Source organism: Elephas maximus, chromosome X (genome assembly GCF_024166365.1).
Source record: "Elephas maximus indicus isolate mEleMax1 chromosome X, mEleMax1 primary haplotype, whole genome shotgun sequence".
Taxonomy (NCBI): domain Eukaryota; kingdom Metazoa; phylum Chordata; class Mammalia; order Proboscidea; family Elephantidae; genus Elephas; species Elephas maximus.
The window spans coordinates 48,293,756-48,312,285 of NC_064846.1; the positions used below are offsets into that span (position 1 = coordinate 48,293,756).

General features: G+C 40.1%; 1 pseudogene; it reads left to right on the plus strand.

Moving 5' to 3' along the window:
- The first annotated feature begins 2,406 nt into the window (after positions 1 to 2,406).
- LOC126069777 (uncharacterized) lies at positions 2,407 to 2,584 on the plus strand (annotated as a pseudogene).
- The last annotated feature ends 15,946 nt before the right edge of the window (positions 2,585 to 18,530 follow it).

Consider the following 18,530-nt stretch of genomic DNA (forward strand, 5'->3'; position numbering starts at 1 on the left):
GAGATCATACACTGAAACACATTAATGTATATTAATTAGGAACTGCTGTTTCTAGCTATGATGGAATGCCTTCTTGCAGAACAACATATGCGAACAACTTAGAAAAGCCATTTATTTAAAGGCATTGAGATCTGCCAAAACAGCCAGGACTTGAGGATCCAAGATCCTGGAGAGAAAGGGACCACAGAGAGGTGAGCTACTGCTTTAACCCTTAGGGCATTTGCTAACTCTTGGTATAGGGCAAGAGGCTGAGAAGCTGGGCCAAGTTCTTTGTTAAAAGGCAGAGAAACCAGCAAAGCTTCTGGCAATCTCATGGAGCTGAGGAAATAAAAATTGGAGTTTGGAGCTGCCAAGAGGCCAATATCTCAGAGAAACGGGAAGCACAGAGAAGTTAGCTGGGCACTTGGTGATTTTTGCACCCAAGATATTTGCCAAATTCTTAAGATGCAGAGGACAAGAGGCTAAGGAGTCAAGCAGAAAGCCACTAAAAAGCAGAGTTGAGTTTTCAAAAGTCTCACAATGCTGAAGAGAAGGACCTTTGAGTTTAGTTGAGAAGTTAGTTAATATCTTATTATTGCTCTTTTGAACGTAATGTCTTTTTTCACTGGCTGTTTTTAAGATTTTCTCTTTGATTTATTTTCGTATATTTAAGTATGATATACCCAAGGAAAGGTGGGCTAGTGAACACCTCAGACTCTAAGTCACTGAAAGGCTACACCCTAGAATGGGAGTGAACCAGGAGTAGACTGAACCTTACAAAGACTTCAACCCAGCTTCAAGTAATCTTAGTCCCTGATTGGGTTAAGGTGGCTTCTGTCCCCTACCCCAGTGCCTACTATAAGATAGAGTGATGCTCTCTGAAAGAAGATAGTATAACTCAGAGCCTTTACATACACAATTTCACGTACAAATACAGCCTTTCAATAAAAGACTATCAGGCACACCAAGAAACAGGACCTAGAGAAAAACAAAACAAACAAAACAACCAGACAATAGAAACAGACTCATAGTGACCCAGATGTTGTAGTTATCTGAAACGGACTTTAAAATAACTGTGATTAATATATCCAAGAGAATAGATGACAATGTGGAGAGCTTCACCAGAAAACAGGGATCTATAAAAAATAATCCAATTGATATCCTAGAACTGAAAAATTACAATATATAAAAACAGGAAGTCAACAGATGGGTTTAAGAGTGGATTGGACAAATAGACCATTAGTGAACTTCAAGATCAGATCAGGTGAAAATATTCACGCTGAAACTCGGAAAGCTAAAAACGGATAAAAAATATAAAAAAGGATGTCAGAGACATAAAGGACTTGATGAAAATGTCTAACACTTGAGTAATTGAAGTCCTAGAAGGGAGGAAAGAGAAACTGAGGCAGAAGCAATATTCGAAGAGATAGTGATTGAGAATTTTCCAAAAACAGATTAAAGACATAAAGCCACAGATGAAAGGACACTTATAAACACCAAGTATGCATAGAAAGCCACGCTAGGTATATCATACTTGAAATTCTGAAAACTAAATCAAAGATGAGATCTGAAAAGCAAAGGGAAAAAAGAAGACATATTATGTTCAAAGGAGTAATAATAAGATATTAACTGACTTCTCAACAAAAATAGTTGAAGCCAGAAGACAAAGCACTGGCTTTAGTGCTGAAAGAAAATAACTGCCAACCTTGAATGCTATACATAGCAAAATTACTCTCCAAAAGGAAGGCAAAACAAAGACTTTTGAAAACAAAAAAACTTAAGAGAATTTGTCACTAGTAGATTCACACTAATAGAAATAAAGGTCATTCTTTTGTAGAAGGAAAATATCCCCCAAGTGGAAACATAGAAATGCAAGAAGGACTGAAGAACAATGGAAAGAATAAATTGAAATGAGTATCGACTTACAAAATGATAATAAAAGTAAAATAATGTCTTGTAGGGTTCAAAATATATGTAGAACTTACTTAAAGTGCATGATGGCAATAACAAAAGTCATAAGGAGGTGAAGTGTTTTACACAGCTTCCATCTCATGATCTAAGATAGTTTCTTCAGCCCTCATCATCATATCCAAACATCTGTTCCTTTTAAAGGAACTTCTCAGAAGTTTGCACACATCACTTCTGCTTTCATGCCAGTCACATGACCTCAACCCAGCTAAAAGGGAGATTGGAAAATGTAGTCTTTAGTTGGTAGCCCAAGTGCTCAACTAAAACTTGGGGTTTCTACTATTAAAGGAAGAATGGAAGAGCGGATATTGGGGACAACTAGCAGTTTATGCCACATTGCCTCATGGCATGTGTATAACTGATTGGTAGGGGTTGTAAAGATTCCAGGGGGTGGGCAGACTTCAAGCAAGTATACTTGATGCCAGTGGACCAACTAGTCAATGTTCATTTTAGACTTTTGAGGATTCTCGACCTTTTGGCTAAGATCAAATGTAGTATCTGTTTTGTCAGTTTAATATCAGATACGTCCTCTATCTGAAGAAATAGAAAATGTCTGTCAGTTTGTTGTACTGTGGTGGGTTACATGTTGCTGTGATGATAGAAGCCATGCCACTGGTATTTCACATACCAACAGGGTTGCCCAGGGCAAACAAGTTTCAGCTGAGCTTCCAGACTAAGACACACTAGGAAGAAGGATCTAGTGATCTACTTCTGAAAAAATTAGCCACTGAAAGCCTTATGAATAGCAGCAGAACATTGTCTGATACAATGCTGGAAGATGAGCCCTTCAGGTGGGAAGGCACTCAAAATACAACTGGGGAAGAGCTGCCTCCTCAAAGTAGAGTCGACCTTAATGACGTGGATAGAGTCAAGCTTTCAGGACCTTCATTTGCTGATATGGCATGACTCAAAATGAGAAGAAAAAGCTGCAAATATCAATTAATAATAGGAATGTGGAATGTACAAAGTATGAATCTAGGAAAATTGGAAGTCGTCAAGAATGAAATGGAATGCATAAAGATCAATATCCTAGGCATTAGTGAGCTGAAATGGAATGGTGTTGGCCATTTTGAACTGGACAATCATATGGTACACTATGCCGGGAATGGCAAATTGAAGAGGAATAGTATCCAATTCATAGGCAAAAAAGAAAATTCCAAGTTCTATCCTGAAGAACAATTCTGTCAGTGATAGGATAATATCCATATGCCTACAAGGAAGAACAGTTGATATGACTATTATTCAAATTTACAAACCAACCACTAGGGCCAAAGATGAAGAAATAGAAGATTTTTATCAACTTCTGCAGTCTGAAATTGGTCAAACATGCAATCAAGATGCATTAATAGGAGGGCGGAGCCAAGATGGCGGACTAGGCAGACGCTACCTCGGATCCCTCTTACAACAAAGACACGGAAAAACAAGTGAATCGATCACATACATAACAATCTACGAACCCTGAACAACAAACACAGATTTAGAGACGGAGAACGAACTAATACGGGGAAGCAGCGATTGTTTCCAGAGCCTGGAGCCAGCATACCAGTCAGGTACGGCACAAGCACAGAGACCTGCTCCACCCCCCTGAACTAACCCCGGGAGGGGGACTAGCCGGTTCCACGGGCGGCGTGGGACGCAGCCGTTAGGAGAAGTCCCCGGGAGGCAGTGACTGATCTTGGAGCAGAAAGAGCAGCATCCGAGCCGGGGAACCGTCCCACAGGGATTTGGACTGCACGCAGGTACGCCATAAACACGGAGAGTTGCTCCACCCCCTGAACTAACCCCGGGAAGGTGACCATCCGGGTCGCGCGGGCGGCGTGGGACGCAGCCGGTAGGAGAAGTCCCCGGGAGGCAGCGACTGGTATTGGAGCGGGGAGAACAGCGTTCCAGCCGGGACACTCGGTCGCGGCACAAGCACGGGGAGCTACTCCACCAATCTGAACTAACCCCGGGAGGGGGCCCACCTGGTTCACGGGAGCGGCACGGCCACGCGGCTGGAGGGACGAGAAGTCCCCGGGAGGCAGCGACTGATTTTGGAGTCAAGAGTGCACCGTCCCAGTAGGGGAGCCTTGACGCTGGGCGTGGGGCTGGAAGCGGAGGATCTGACCGTGACTCCAGCGGGCCAGACCCCCCGGGGGCAATCTCCACACAGACAGCACACATAGGCGACGCGCCCGCGGGAATCTCAGATATAATAGTCATTCCAAGCAAGACAAGCAACTCTGGCTATATTCTGAGGTGCTACTCTCCTATCTCTCTGTTCCCTCCCCCACCCTCCCCAGGCGGCTTCATTAACATCTGAATAGCCTGAGCCAGAGGGAGAACTCTGATAGGGATCTGACTGCAGTTTTTTTTTAGCGGATTTTCTGGAAAAACTAGTTTCCCAGTGATGGCTCGGAGACAACAATCCATATCAAACCACTTAAAGAAGCAGACCGTGACAGCTTCTCCAACTCCCCAAACAAAAGAATCAAAATCTTTCCCAAATGAAGATACAATTTTGGAATTATCAGATACAGAATATAAAAAACTAATTTACAGAATGCTTAATGATATCACAAATGAAATTAGGATATCTGCAGAAAAAGCCAAGGAACACACTGATAAAACTGTTGAAGAACTCAAAAAGATTATTCAAGAACATACTGGAAAAATTAATAAGTTGCAAGAATCCATAGAGAGACAACATGTAGAAATCCAAAAGATTAACAATAAAATAACAGAATTAGACAACACACTAGGAAGTCAGAGGAGCAGACTCGAGCAATTAGAATGCAGACTGGGACATCTGGAGGACCAGGGAATCAACACCAACATAGCTGAAAAAAAATCAGATAAAAGAATTAAAAAAAATGAAGAAACCCTAAGAATTATGTGGGACTCTATCAAGAAGGATAACCTGCGGGTGATTGGAGTCCCAGAACAGGGAGGGGGGACAGAAAACACAGAGAAAATAGTTGAAGAACTTCTGACAGAAAACTTCCCTGACATCATGAAAGACGAAAGGATATCTATCCAAGATGCTCATCGAACCCCATTTAAGATTGATCCAAAAAGAAAAACACCAAGACATATTATCATCAAACTCACCAAAACCAAAGATAAACAGAAAATTTTAAAAGCAGCCAGGGAGAAAAGAAAGGTTTCCTTCAAGGGAGAATCAATAAGAATATGTTCTGACTACTCAGCAGAAACCATGCAGGCAAGAAGGGAATGGGACGACATATACAGAACACTGAAGGAGAAAAACTGCCAACCAAGGATCATATATCCAGCAAAACTCTCTCTGAAATATGAAGGCGAAATTAAGATATTTACAGACAAACACAAGTTTAGAGAATTTGCAAAAACCAAACCAAAGCTACAAGAAATACTAAAGGATATTGTTTGGTCAGAGAACCAATAATATCAGATATCAGCACAACACAAGGTCACAAAACAGAACGTCCTGATATCAACTCAAATAGGGAAATCACAAAAACAAACAAATTAAGATTAATTAAAAAAAAAATACACATAACAGGGAATCATGGAAGTCAATAGGTAAAAGATCACAATAATCAAAAAGAGGGACTAAATACAGGAGGCATTGAACTGCCATATGGAGAGTCATACAAGGCGATATAGAACAATACAAGTTAGATTTTTACTTAGAAAAATAGGGGTATATAATGAGGTAACCACAAAAAGGTATAACAACTCTATAACTCAAGACAAAAACCAAGAAAAACGTAACGACTCAACTAACATAAAGTCAAACACTATGAAAGTGAGGATCTCACAATTTACTAAGAAAAACGCCTCAGCACAAAAAAGTATGTGGAAAAATGAAATTGTCAACAACACACATAAAAAGGCATCAAAATGACAGCACTAAAAACTTATTTATCTATAATTACCCTGAATGTAAATGGACTAAATGCACCAATAAAGAGACAGAGAGTCACAGACTGGATAAAGAAACACGATCCATCTATATGCTGCCTACAAGAGACACACCTTAGACTTAGAGACACAAACAAACTAAAACTCAAAGGATGGAAAAAAGTATATCAAGCAAACAATAAGCAAAAAAGAAGAGGAGTAGCAATATTAATTTCTGACAAAATAGACTTTAGACTTAAATCCACCACAAAGGATAAAGAAGGACACTATATAATGATAAAAGGGACAATTGATCAGGAAGACATAACCATATTAAATATTTACGCACCCAATGACAGGGCTGCAAGATATATAAATCAAATTTTAACAGAACTGAAAAGCGAGATAGATACCTCCACAATTATAGTAGGAGACTTCAACACACCCCTTTCGGAGAAGGACAGGACATCCAGTAAGAAGCTCAACAGAGACACGGAAGATCTAATTACAACAATCAACCAACTTGACCTCATTGACTTATACAGAACTCTCCACCCAACTGCTGCAAAATATACTTTTTTTTCTAGCGCACATGGAACATTCTCTAGAATAGACCACATATTAGGTCATAAAACAAACCTTTGCAGAGTCCAAAACATCGAAATATTACAAAGCATCTTCTCAGACCACAAGGCAATAAAACTAGAGATCAATAACAGAAGAACGAGGGAAAAGAAATCAAATACTTGGAAAATGAACAATACCCTCCTGAAAAAAGACTGGGTTATAGAAGACATCAAGGAGGGAATAAGGAAATTCATAGAAAGCAACGAGAATGAAAATACTTCCTATCAAAACCTCTGGGACACAGCAAAAGCAGTGCTCAGAGGTCAATTTATATCAATAAATGCACACATACAAAAAGAAGAAAGAGCCAAAATCAGAGAACTGTCCCTACAACTTGAACAAATAGAAAGTGAGCAACAAAAGAATCCATCAGGCACCAGAAGAAAACAAATAATAAAAATTAGAGCTGAACTAAATGAATTAGAGAACAGAAAAACAATTGAAAGAATTAACAAAGCCAAAAGCTGGTTCTTTGAAAAAATTAACAAAATTGATAAACCATTGGCTAGACTGACTAAAGAAATACAGGAAAGGAAACAAATAACCCGAATAAGAAATGAGAAGGACCACATCACAACAGAACCAAATGAAATTAAAAGAATCATTTCAGATTATTATGAAAAATTGTACTCTAACAAATTTGAAAACCTAGAAGAAATGGATGAATTCCTTGAAAAACACTACCTACCTAAACTAACACATTCAGAAGCAGAACAACTAAATAGACCCATAACAAAAAAAGAGATTGAAACGGTAATCAAAAAACTCCCAACAAAAAAAAGTCCTGGCCCGGACGGCTTCACTGCAGAGTTCTACCAAATTTTCAGAGAAGAGTTAACACCACTACTACTAAAGGTATTCCAAAGCATAGAAAATGACGGAATACTACCCAACTCATTCTATGAAGCCACCATCTCCCTGATACCAAAACCAGGTAAAGACATTACAAAAAAAGAAAATTATAGACCTATATCCCTCATGAACATTGATGCAAAAATCCTCAACAAAATTCTAGCCAATAGAATCCAACAACACATCAAAAAAATAATTCACCCTGATCAAGTGGGATTTATACCAGGTATGCAAGGCTGGTTTAATATCAGAAAAACCATTAATGTAATCCATCACATAAATAAAACAAAAGACAAAAACCACATGATCTTATCAATTGATGCAGAAAAGGCATTTGACAAAGTCCAACACCCATTTATGATAAAAACTCTTACCAAAATAGGAATTGAAGGAAAATTCCTCAACATAATAAAGGGCATCTATGCAAAGCCAACAGCCAATATCACTCTAAATGGAGAGAACCTGAAAGCATTTCCCTTGAGAACGGGAACCAGACAAGGATGCCCTTTATCACCGCTCTTATTCAACATCGTGTTGGAAGTCTTAGCCAGGGCAATCAGGCTAGACAAAGAAATAAAAGGTATCCGGATTGGCAAGGAAGAAGTAAAGTTATCACTATTTGCAGATGACATGATTATATACACAGAAAACCCTAAGGAATCCTCCAGAAAACTACTGAAACTAATTGAAGAGTTTGGCAGAGTCTCAGGTTATAAAATAAACATACAAAAATCACTTGGATTCCTCTACATCAACAAAAAGAACACCGAAGAGGAAATAACCAAATCAATACCATTCACGGTAGCCCCCAAGAAGATAAGATACTTAGGAATAAATCTTACCAAGGATGTAAAAGACCTATACAAAGAAAACTACAAAGCTCTACTACAAGAAATTCAAAAGGACATACTTAAGTGGAAAAACATACCTTGCTCATGGATAGGAAGACTTAACATAGTAAAAATGTCTATTCTACCAAAAGCCATCTATACATTTAACGCACTTCCGATCCAAATTCCAATGTCATATTTTAAGGGGATAGAGAAACAAATCACCAATTTCATATGGAAGGGAAAGAAGCCCCGGATAAGCAAAGCACTACTGAAAAAGAAGAAGAAAGTGGGAGGCCTCACCTTACCTGACTTCAGAACCTATTATACAGCCACAGTAGTCAAAACAGCCTGGTATTGGTACAACAACAGACACATAGACCAATGGAACAGAATTGAGAACCCAGACATAGATCCATCCACGTATGAGCAGCTGATATTTGACAAAGGACCAGTGTCAATTAACTGGGGAAAAGATAGCCTTTTTAACAAACGGTGCTGGCATAACTGGATATCCATTTGCAAAAAAATGAAACAGGACCCATACCTCACACCATGCACAAAAACTAACTCCAAGTGGATCAAAGACCTAAACATAAAGACTAAAACGATAAAGATCATGGAAGAAAAAATTGGGACAACCCTAGGAGCCCTAATACAAGGTATAAACAGAATACAAAACATTACCAAAAATGATGAAGAGAAACCCGATAACTGGGAGCTCCTAAAAATCAAACACCTATGCTCATCTAAAGACTTCACCGAAAGAGTAAAAAGACCACCTACAGATTGGGAAAGAATTTTCAGCTATGACATCTCCGACCAGCGCCTGATCTCTAAAATCTACATGATTCTGTGAAAACTCAACCACAAAAAGACAAACAACCCAATCAAGAAGTGGGCAAAGGATATGAACACACATTTCACTAAAGAAGATATTCAGGCAGCCAACAGATACATGAGAAAATGCTCTCGATCATTAGCCATTAGAGAAATGAAAATTAAAACTACGATGAGATTCCATCTCACACCAGCAAGGCTGGCATTAATCCAAAAAACACAAAATAATAAATGTTGGAGAGGCTGCGGAGAGATTGGAACTCTCATACACTGCTGGTGGGAATGTAAAATGGTACAACCACTTTGGAAATCTATCTGGCGTTATCTTAAACAGTTAGAAATAGAACTACCATACAACCCAGAAATCCCACTCCTCGGAATATACCCTAGAGATACAAGAGCCTTCATACAAACAGATATATGCACACCCATGTTTATTGCAGCTCTGTTTACAATAGCAAAAAGTTGGAAGCAACCAAGGTGTCCATCAACGGATGAATGGGTAAATAAATTGTGGTATATTCACACAATGGAATACTACGCATCGATAAAGAACAGTGACGAATCTCTGAAACATTTCATAACATGGAGGAACCTGGAAGGCATTATGCTGAGCGAAATGAGTCAGAGGCAAAAGGACAAATACTGTATAAGACCACTATTATAAGATCTTGAGAAATAGTAAACCTGAGAAGAACACATACTTTTGTGGTTACGAGGGGGGGAGGGAGGGAGGGTAGGAGAGGGTTTTTTTATTGATTAATCAGTAGATAAGAACTGCTTTAGGTGAAGGGAAAGACAACACTCAATACATGGAAGGTCAGCTCAATTGGACTGGACCAAAAGCAAAGAAGTTTCCGGGATAAAATGAATGCTTCAAAGCTCAGCGGAGCAAGTGCGGGGGTCTGGGGAACATGGTTTGCGGGGACTTCTAAGTCAATTGGCAAAATAATTCTATTATGAAATCATTCTGCATCCCACTTTGAAATGTGGCGTCTGGGGTCTTAAATGCTAACAAGCAGCCATCTAAGATGCAGCAATTGGTCTCAACCCACCTGGAGCAAAGGAAAATGAAGAACACCAAGCCCACATGACAACTAAGAGCCCAAGAGACAGAAAGGGCCACATGAACCAGAGACCTACATCATCCTGAGACCAGAAGAACTAGTTGGTGCCCGGCCACAATCGATGACTGCCCTGACAGGGAGCTCAGCAGAGGACCCCTGAGGGAGCAGGAGAGCAGTGGGATGCAGACCCCAAATTCTCATAAGAAGACCAAACTTAATGGTCTGACTGAGACTGGAGGAATCCCGGCGGTCATGCTCTCCAGACCTTCTGTTGACACAGGACAGGAACCATCCCTGAAGACAACTCATCAGACATGAAAGGGACTGGTCAGCGGGTGGGAGAGAGACGCTGATGAAGAGTGAGCTAATTATATCAGGTGTACACTTGAGATTGTGTTGGCAACTCTTGTCTGGAGGGGGGATGGGAGGATAGAGAGAGAGGGAAGCCGGCAAAATTGTCAAGAAAGGAGAGACTGAAAGGGCTGACTCAAGACGGGGAGAGTAAGTGGGAGTAGGGAGTGAGATGTATGTAAACTTATATGTGACAGACTGATTGGATTTGTAAACGTTCACTTGAAGCTTAATAAAAGTTATTATAAAAAAAAAAAAAAAAAGATGCATTAATAATTACTGGTGATTGGAATTCGAAAGCTGGAAACAAAAGAAGAAGGATTGATAGTTGGAAAATATGGCCTTGGTGATAGAAACGACACCAGAGATCTCATGATAGAATTTTTCAAGACCAATGACTTCTTCATTACACATATCTTTTTTCACCAACATAAACAGTGACTATACCTCGGCAGATGGAATACACAGGAATCAGATTGTCTACATCTGTGGAAAGAGACGATGGAAAAGCTCAATATCATCAGTCAGAGCAAGGAAAGGGGCCGACTGCAGAACAGACCATCAGTTGCTCATATGCAAGTTCAAGTTGAACCTAAAGAAAATTAGAACAAGTCCAGGAGAGCCAAAGTACGACCTTGAGTGTATCCCACCTGAATTTAGAGACCATCTCAAGAATTGATTTGACGCTTTGCATGCTAATGATCAAAGACCAGACAAGTTGTGGAATGACATCAAGGACATCATACATGAAGAAAGCAAGAGGTCGTTAAAAAGACAGGAAACAAAGAAAGACAAAAATGGATGTCAGAAGAGACTCTGGAACTTGCTCTTGAATGTTGAGTGGCTAAAGTAAATGGAAGAAATGATGAAGAAAAGAGCTGAACAGAAGATTTCAAAGGGTGGCTCCAGAAGACAAAGTATTATAATGACACGTGCAAAGACCTAGAGATAGAAAACCAAAAGAGAAGAACAGGCTCTGCATTTCCCAAGCTGAAAGAACTGAAAAAAAAAAATTCAAGCCTCAGGTTGCAATATTCAAGGATTCTACAGGGAACTTATTAAATGACACAGGAAGCATCAAAAGAAGATGGAAGGAATACAGAGTCACTGTATCAAAAAGAATTGGTTGACTTTCAACCATTTTAGGAGGTAGCATATGATCAAGAACCAATGGTACTGAAGGAAGGAGTCCAAGCTGCACTGAAGGCATTGGCCCAAAGCAAGGAATTGACAGAAAGCCAATCGAGATGTTTCAACAAACGGATGCAACAACGCAACTACTCGCTCATTTATGCCAAGAAATTTGGAAGACAAGCTTACCTGGCCAACCAACTGGAAGAGATCCATATTTGTGCACATTGCAAAGAAAGGGGATCTAACAGAATGAGAAAATTATCGAACGATATTATTATTATTTTTTAATTAATATCACACACAGGTAAAATTTTGCTGAAGATTATTCAAAAGCGGTTGCAGCAGTATATCTAAAAGGAACTGCAAGAAATTCAAGCCAGATTCAGAAGAGGATGTGGAACAGGGGATATCATTGCTGATGTCAGATAGATCCTGGCTGAAAGCAGAGAATACCAGAAAGATGTTTGCCTGTGTTTTATTGACTATGCAAAGGCATTTGCCTGTGTGGATCATAACAAATTATGGATAACATTGCAAAGAATGGGAATTCCAGAACACTTAATTGTGCTCATGAGGAACCTTTACATAGATCAAGGGGCAGTTGTTTGGACAGAACAAGGGGATACTGATTGGTTTAAAGTCAGGAAAGGTGTGCGTCAGGGCTGTATTCTTTCACCATACCTATTTAATCTGTATGCTGAACAAATAATCCGAGAAGCTGGACTATATGAAGAAGAACGGCGCATCAAGATTGGAGGAAGGCTAATTAACAGCCTGTGATATGCAGATGACACAACCTTGCTTGCAGAAAGTGAGGAGGACTTGAAGAATTTATTGATGAAGATCAAAGACTGTAGCCTTCAGGATGGACTGTGCCTTAACACAATGAAAACAAAATTCCTCACAACTGGACCAAAAAGCAACATCATGATAAACAGAGAAAAGATTGACCTTGTCAAGGATTTCGTTTTACTTGGATTCACAATCAATGCCCACGAAAGCAGCAGTCAAAAAATCAAGTGACACATTGCATTGGGCAAATCTGCTGCAAAAGACCTCTTTAGAGTGTTAAAAAACAAAGATGTCACATTAAGGACTAAGGTGCACCTGACCCAATCCATGGTGTTTTCAATCGCCTCATACATGTGTGAAGGCTGGACAATGAATAAAGAAGACCAAAGAATTGATGCCTTTGAATTATGGTGTTGGCGAAGAATATTGAATATACCATGGACTGCCAGAAGAACAAACAAATCTGTCTAGGAAGACGTACAACCAGAATGCTCCTTAGAAGTGAGGATGACGAGACTTCGTCTCACATACTTTGGGCATGTTATCAGGAGGGACCAGTCCCTGTAGAAGTACATCATGCCTGGTAAAGTAGAGGGTCTGCAAAAAAGAGGAAGATCCTCAACGAGATGAATTGACACTGTGGTTGCAACTATGGACTCGAGCATAACAACAATTGTGAGGATGGCGCAGGACTGCACAGTGTTTTGTTCTGTTGTACATAGGTCACTATTAGTTGGAACTGACTCAACGGCACCTAATAACCACAATATGCCCTTCATACTACACACAGATACTATCTTGGAAAGGCTATCCTGAAGGTAGCAATTATGAATTAAATAATCCTAAACTGATTACTGTTTCATCAGATGTCAATGGAGGACTGGCGCAGAGCTCAATGGGTAGTTTTAGAGCTATAGCCACTAGCAGAAAGGAAAGAAGGAGCCTACTTGTGGGAAGGTGTAAGCTCACTCCGTAGGCATGAGTACTCATGGGAGTGGCAAAAACTATCACTAGTGAGTGGTCCACTGTATAGAGTTGGTGCCCCTTAGATGGATTCTGGAAGCAGATCTTACAACCTAAGAAATAAAACCCTAGAGCTCTGAGGACAGTGTTTTGAGGGATGGACCTAAAGCTAGAACTAATTAAGGGATTGCTGTTTGTGTGGCAAAATATGACCAAAAATATTAATTTTTTTTGACAACTGTACTGGATTCATTCAGTGGAAAATATTGCCCACCAAGAAGCTTACTCAGGAATGATCCAAAAGACCCTAGGCAACACACTGGTAAAATTCCCCACTCCTCACTAGCTTCACTCACTATTTCTTGATGTTCAAAGTGAAGCCTAAACTGCCTACTGGCCTTGGTTTGGAATAAGCTAGATGTGGGGTGAGATCCTCACCTGTAAGCAGCTAAATTGAAAGGCAAATTCTAGGCTGCAGATTACCTAATGGTCCTGGCAGTTTGACATAACACTGGGATCCAGAAAAGGTACCCTGACACATCCCTTCCCTGAGACTAGGAGCACAGGGCCCACTATGTGCTTAAATGAGGAGAGACTGGAAATAACAGAGAAAAATTAAATTAGTATCTCAAAAATATTATCCTGCCACTGGTGAAGAGTGAGCTCCTTGGATCAAGTAGACAAATGACAGTATGTGGGCAACTCTTGAGAATAGATGAGAGGGCAGAGGGGGTCAGAACCTGGCCGAATGGACACAAAAACAGTGGAGGGAAGGAGTGTGATGTCTCATTAGAGGGAGAGCAACTAGGAGTATATACCCAAAAACCCAGTGCTGTCAAGTTGAAGGAGTATATAGCAAGGTGTATATATATTTTTGTATGAAAGACTGACTTGGTTTGTAAACTTTCACTTAAAGCACAATAAAAATAATTAAAAAAAAGATGATAAAAAGAATATTATCCTTCCACACAGCTTAAAGGGGCAAGGAGGGAGTGGGACTGACCACCTTAAGCACAAGATATAACTGCAGGGTGAAATGAGGGAAAAGCGGTTAAAAAGGAAGACAAGAGGGAGACAACATGTAGGGGACTTATAGGGGCCCATGTGCTGTGAACATGGCCTTGGCTGAAGGGCAACGTAGTAGAAAGAGCAAAGTAAAGTTTCCCATCACTCTCTGGGAATCAATGGTATTCGAGGCTCTGACTAAGAGCAGAATCTTCACAGCCATGAACTGAGCATGCATAACCTGGAAGGAGTGCTGTCATAGAGCACAGGAGTAGGGTTACATGAGTAAAAAAAAAAAACCATACATGTAATTACGAAATGTGATATTTCTTTTGAAGAATTAAATAGGATGCTGTGATAGCAAATTCTTGGGAGCCTCTCTGAGGAGGGCACAGTTTTAGCTAAGCTCTGAAAGTTGTGAAGTCAGCCATTCAAGGAGCTGGCCAAAGGGTTTTGTTAGAGGGAAGAGCAAATGGAAAGGCTCCAAGTAGGGAATGGCCTTGGCATATTCAAGGAAGAGCAACAAGGCCAGCGTGGCTAAAGCAGAGCAAGTGGGAGAAGGTAGGAAGATAGTGATGGAGACAGAGGCAGGAGCCAGATCAGGCAGAGCCTTGTAGGTCATGGGAAGGAATTTGGATTTTATTTTAAGTACAATAGAAAGGCTTTTCCCATTGGCTTTGTGAGGAAAGTAACATAACCTAATTTACCATTTCAGAAGATCACTCTGGCTTCTGCATGGAGAATGGGCTCTAGTGAGGAAAGAGTAGAAGTAAGGATACCATCCTAGAGGCTAATGTAGCAACTCAGGCAAGAGACAATGGTATAGTGGCTTGAGCTAGAGTGGAGGCTGTGGGAAATGAGTGAAGTAGATGTTTTTGAATGTAATCTAGACATAGAAACTGATAGAACTTGATGATGGATTGGATGTGGGGAGTGCAGGACCGGAAGGTGTCAAGGTGGACTCCCAATTTCTGAATGAGCAACTATGTCAACAGTGGTGTCATATAATGGAAGAGGAGCAGGTTTGGAGAGGAGATTATGAATTCAATTTTGAACATGTAAGTTAAATTTGGTGGTTATTCATCCAAGAAGAGATGCCAATCAGACAGCTGGATATATGAGACCTGAGTGTGGAGGAGAGGTCTAAGGGAAATATAGACATTTGGGAGTGGACATCATATACTATGCTAATAAAGCATTAGCCTCTCCTCTGTCCAGGGTTATATTGTAAAGTTTTCAACATGTAATAGAATGATAATGAAGGAACTAATGCCTAATGCAGAAACCCTAATCCCTTGGTTTCTCACTTGACTACAGAAGGGGGTGGTGGTGGAGTAAGGGCATCTCATTTTCCCCACCACACAAGTTGACAGAAAAGGCCAGTATGGGAACCACGAACTCAGTGCTTGCTTAGTATGTCAGCGAGCCCTATATACATTTCCTAAGGATCACAGACATACAAATGCAGAAAATAGGATTACGAAAGTAAAGTTAGATCTCTACCTTTCAGCATACACCTAATGAAATATATTTCAGATGAATTTAAACGTAAAAAAAAAAATCCCAATCCCATATAAGTACTTGAATAAAATATGAGAGAATATATATTTATAATTTGGGTGTAAGGAAAGCTCTTCTAAGTATGCCATGAACACCAAAAGTCACAAAATAAAAGTTTGCCAAGTTTGACCTGATATAAAACATCTGCATGGCCAAAGATATAAACAAGTTAACCCTTTCAAGATCCAATTATTTTATTTTCTTATTTTTTTTTAATATCATGTGTTTTGTTTTCATTAATGGAAGCATGCTGAGTCATGTTTAAATTTTTGGTTGGTAATATGGATTTTGAGAAATATTATCTGATACTACGCGGTTATCACAGAACTCTTAAGGTTCTTGAATCCCATAATTAATAGGTACCCATCTGTACCTCTGGACCTTGATTGCTAACGTTTTTCATGGCACCTTTCATTAGGTTACATGGGGAACCACTGGTTTTCCAAATATGATAGAAAAAAAATAAAACTCATCAGGGCTCCCTAACTATCACAGGAAACCATAAATATGCTTACAAGGCTTATCTAGGTGTACAAAAGCCAAAAGAGACAAAATGTTTACCCAGTCACACTTCCTGGTTGCACTACCTCACTTGCAAGCCTCATACCCCAGCTATATTGCTTCAACTAACGTTTCTTTCATATTTCACTGTTATGCAAGCCCACACTGGAGGGTAACAAATACTTTCAGTGATAAAAGTACACTACCAAAGAACCCAAGAGCCTGAAAAAGTGGGTGGTATGTATCATGGGTCATGAAAGAGTTAAAGGACAAGTGACTTAATGAAACTCATTGCCTTTGAGTTGTTGCTGTCTCATACTGAACCAATTGGACAGAACAGAATTGTCCCACAGGGTTTCCAAGGCTGTGAGTCTTCATGGAAACAGACTGCCACATCTTTCTCCCCAGGAGTGGGTGGTGGGTTCGAACTGCCAACCTTTTGATTAGCAGCCAACTGCTTAACCGCTGTGCCACCAGGCCCCCTTCGAAGCATAATAACAAATGGTTAATATCCACTTTCTATAAAAACCCAACCCTCACGTGTCTGTCAGTTTGTCGTACTGTGGGGGCTTGCGTGTTGCTGTGATGCTGGAAGCTATGATACTGGTATTCAGATACCAGCAGGGTCACCCATGGAGGACAGGTTTCAGCTGAGCTTCCAGACTAAGACACACTAGGAAAAAGGACCTGGCAGTCTACTTCTGAAAAGCATTAGCCAGTGAAAACCTTATGAATAGCAGCGGAACACTGTCTGATACAGCGCTGGAAGATGAGCCCCCCAGGTTGGAAGGCACTCAAAAGATGACTGGGGAAGAGCTGCCTCCTCAAAGTAGAGTCGACCTTAATGACGTGGGTGGAGTAAAGCTTTCGGGACCTTCATTTGCTGATGTGGCACGACTCAAAATGAGAAGAAACAGCTGCAAACATCCATTGATAATCAGAACCTGGAATGTACGAAGTATGAATCTAGGAAAATTGGAAATCGTCAAAAATGAAATGGAACGCATAAACATCGATATCCTAGGCATTAGTGACCTAAAATGGACTAGTATTGGCTATTTTGAATCAGACAATCATATAGTCTACTATGCTGGAAATGACAACTTGAAGAGGAATGGTGTTGCATTCATTGTCAAAAAGAATGTTTCAAGATCTATCCTGAAGTACAACGCTGTCAGTGATAGGATAATATCCATACACCTACAAGGAAGACCAGTTAATACGACTATTATTCAAACATACACACCAACCACTAGGGCCAAAGATGAAGAAATACAAGATTTTTATCAGCTTCTGCAGTCTGAAATTGATCCAACATGCAATCAAGATGCATTGATAATTACTGGCGATTGGAATGCGAAAGTTGGAAACAAAGAAGCAGGATTGGTAGTTGGAAAATATGGCCTTGGTGATAGAAACAATGCCAGAGATCGAATGATAGAATTTTGCAAGACCAATGACTTCTTCATTGCAAATACCTTCTTTCACCAACATAAATGGTGACTATACACATGGACCTCGCCAGATGGAACACACAGAAATCAAATTGACTACATCTGTGGAAAAAGACGATGGAGAAGCTCAATATCATCAGTCAGAACAAGGCCAGGGGCCGACTGTGGAACAGACCATCAATCGCTCATATGCAAGTTCAAGCTGAAACTGAAGAAAATCAGAGCAAGTCTCCAAGAGCCAAAATACGACCTTGAGTACATCCCACCTGAATTTAGAGACCATCTCAAGAATAGATTTGACGCATTGAACACTAGTGGCCAAAGACCAGACGAGTTGTGGAATGACATCAAGGACATCATACATGGAGAAAGCAAGAGGTCACTGAAAAGACAGGAAAGAAACGACCAAGATGGATGTCAGAGGAGACTCTGAAACTTGCTCTTGAGCATCAAGCAGCTAAAACAAAAGGAAGAATTGATGAAGTAAAAGAACTGAACAGAAGATTTCAAAGGGCATCTCGAGAAGACAAAGTAAAGTATGATAATGATATGTGCAAAGAGCTGGAGATGGAAAAGCAAAAGGGAAGAACACTCTCGGCGTTTCTCAAGCTGAAAGAACTGAAGAAAAAATTCAAGCCTCGAGTTGCAATAGTGAAGGATTCTATGGGGAAAATGCTAAATGGCACAGGAAGCATCAAAAGAAGATGGAAGGAATACACAGAGTCATTATACCAAAAAGAATT